General features: G+C 39.1%; 1 pseudogene; it reads left to right on the forward strand.

Annotated features, from left to right (window-relative positions):
- On the forward strand, positions 1-2,647 carry LOC116570917 (annotated as a pseudogene).
- Positions 2,648-3,377: the final 730 nt, after the last annotated feature.

The raw sequence follows: 3,377 nt of genomic DNA on the forward strand, positions 1-3,377 counted from the left end.
ATGGAGGACTACTGGTGAGCGAGAGGATTGCCCAGGAGCTATAGTCAATGTTTGTTCGCCTTCACCCTCAACCCAATTCCCTTATTGAAATGCAAAGCTGCCAGCAGATGGTGGTGGGTTGGGAAGGGGGGTGTCTGGAAGCAGCGCCTGAAAGTGGACAGAGCATGAATTTAAGAGACAAAGAGATCTTATTAGTTGTATAACCTTGGGCAGATTATCTAATTTCTCTGACCCTCATTTTAGTCATTTACACAAAGGAGATGATAATGAATTGTTGGGAGAATTTAATTACAGACATAGTTGGATGTGTCTTAATAAGTGCTCCTCTTCCTTGACCAAGTCATTCTGCTCCACACTTAATGTTTTGCCTCACAGCATTACATAGGATGTTTGTTGTAGTGGTCATAAATGCCTGTGTGAATGTATCCACCCCCTCCCTACCTCATCGCTGAGCACATGTGTGCTTCTGTGTTCTCTCTCTCTTTTTCTCTCTCTCTTTTGCTCTCATGCACACATGATTTTGTCCTAATCTTCAACTGTGCCATATCGACCTTGTCCTTTATACAAGTTAGTGGGCCCTGCAACTAGCAAAGTGGCTCTGATTCTCAGGACTATAGTCCCAAATAAGGGTCCTGAGACATTTCTGATTGTTTGTGTCTCTAGGCACCCGGTGTTCCCAAGACCTTTTGGTAACAATATCAAGGTTGCAGTGAGAGCTATTGCCAGCATGCTTTAGCCCTTGCTCAGTCTAGCTAAACTTAACTATATTGGTAACAATTTGAGATTTTATTTCATCTCATGCTCTGAAGGGCTGATGAGCAAGAGAGAGCAATCATCTTGAAGTAAACCTTTGGTTCCACAAGAGCTCTACAACTGAGCCACAAAAGATACTATGGAGTCTTCATGTTGGGACCATCTGTGGGTGTTAGTCACAACCCCCATTTCCTCTTTTCCTTTAATTAGGACACCTGATCCCCAAGGGGGAGGGAAAATTTGGGTATCAGTTGAGAAAACAAATATATGCCGAGAAAAATATTTGCAAATAGAAGGGCATCACAGCAGCATATGCATATTATGGGGGTGGGTGGGTGGAAGTGGGTTCCTGGCAATTAGAGAGGCCCTCCAAGCACAGGCCTCTGGACAGAGATGCCAGGGCAAAAGCAAGAGAAGGCCAGTTTGAAGGTGGGGAGAAGTGAGGTGTTCTCAGAAAGTACAGGTCACAGTGTGAAGATAAAAGAGAGAGAAAGAGAGAAAGAGAGAGAGTGCTATAGAACCAGGAAGCTAGAAAATCTGTCCTGACCCACTTAGTCTTCCTAAAAGTCAGGGAAGACTAAGCTCACATCAGAATAGGCAACAGAAAAGGATCAAGTTTGAGTCCCATACAAATTTATTAGTGAAGGGAAAGGGGACCGGAGAGGACAATAATATGTCTATTGGCAATTTATTGGCAATGAAAGTGCACCATAAAAACATACTCTAGACAGATGAAAACTGTGGGCTCAAATTTCAAAATGTACTAAAAGAAATTAAGGTAATAATGGAGAAATGAAAGAAAACATAAATCTGTAACAGAAACACTTAGTAATAAAGTTACAAACTCCAAAAGAATTAGAAAATTTTAAAAACTCTGATTTTAGAAATAAACATTAAAGTGGAAAGAACAAAGAGTGAATGAATGCAGTAGAAAATAACCTAAAAATAAAGGTTAATAGGAGTAAAATTTTAGACAACAAAACAAATGAAGAGATTAAAAAAAAAAAAGATTTGATAAAAAGTGACAGAAATAGAAAACAGGTAAGGGCAACAAACATGTATATAATAGGTAAGAGCTCACAAAAGAAGAAAACCAAGCAATGGAACAGAAATCATAAAAACCACCCAACCAAACAACAGCTCTTTTCTGGCTGGAACCAGGGAGGGTGCAGAAGAGAAGACAAAGAAGTTTCCTGCTGTGCCAGAAACCCTTAAGAAACAGCAAAATAATTTTGCAGAGTTGAAGATCAAGAGTCTGAGAAAGAAGTCTGCCCAAAAGATTCTTGGAAAGGAAGGGGGAAGTTTATCTCTGAAAAAGGTAAACATTACCACAAGGAATATAGGAAAATGCTCAGAACGGAGATTCAAATGAATAGAGTGGCAAGAAAAGCTAGCAACCTCTGCACACCTGCAGAGCCCAAACTGGCACTTTTCTCAGGATCAGAAGTATCAATTGTGTAAGCCCAAAGGTTGGAAAAGGGTTGCAGCTTCTTCACCTTTGCCAGATTGTCAAGCGCAGCTTTGTTAAGCTCAGCAAGGCTTCGGTTAAAATGGTAAGGCTTGTGGAACCATACATAGCATGAGGGGACCCAAAGTCAGGAAATGAACTGATCTACAAGCATGGTTATGGCAAAATCAACAGGAAGTGAACGGCCCTGACATAACACATTGACTGTTCCATCTCTTGGTAAATACGGCATCTTCTGCACGGAGGATCCAATTCACTAGATCTACTGTGAGAGAACGTTTCAAAGAAGCAAATGACTTCTTAAAGTCCTTCAGATGTTCTTCTCCATGAGGGAGAAGGAAGAAAAAGACCACACATTTTGTGGAAGATGCAGATACTGGCAATAGGGAAAACCATATCCACAGGCTTACTAGAAGGATGAACTAAGGTATCTACCATGATTATTTTTGTAACCTGGTCAGTTAATAAATGATGATTTTCACACTGAAAAACAACCCGATAACAACAACAAAAAACCCAGCTTAAAACAAATTTGTTTAAAAAAAAAAAAAAAAGGATCTGTAGGCACATACTGGAAAGGAACACCATATCCTTGAGAAAAATGAGCCAGAATGACCAATATCAAAACATTCTAAAAAATGCCTTGAGCTCCCAGGTAAAAGAACTAAGTCACTTAAAAAGGAAAGAAAATTTGATGGCTATCAGATTTCTTGACAGCAACACTTTATATCAGGAGACAATGGAATGACATATTTAAGATACTCAAGGAAAAAAAAAATATGAGCCATATATTATTAATCTAGCTGAACTTACCTTCTAGTATAAAGACTGCAGACAAACTCCTATCAATAATCAGGAACTCAGGAAATATTGTCCCCAGGAGTCTTTCCTGAGTAAACTACCAAAGAATGAAATTGAGTGGAGAGACATTGACATAAGGCCTGGTGGCGAACATTAAATATATAACTACCTGTAGAACAAAGTATGAATGATGCTTATAAGACAGAAGGTATCAGCCAAAACAACTATATGCTCTGAAATTGTAGGAACACAGCATCAACTTTTAAAAAGGTGGAAAGCAAATAAAAAGTAGATTAAGCTCATGATCACTCTACAGTTATTACCTAGGAATAAAAAGATATTGTTTCAAATCAAT

Source organism: Mustela erminea, chromosome 12 (assembly GCF_009829155.1).
Source record: "Mustela erminea isolate mMusErm1 chromosome 12, mMusErm1.Pri, whole genome shotgun sequence".
In the NCBI taxonomy this organism is placed as follows: domain Eukaryota; kingdom Metazoa; phylum Chordata; class Mammalia; order Carnivora; family Mustelidae; genus Mustela; species Mustela erminea.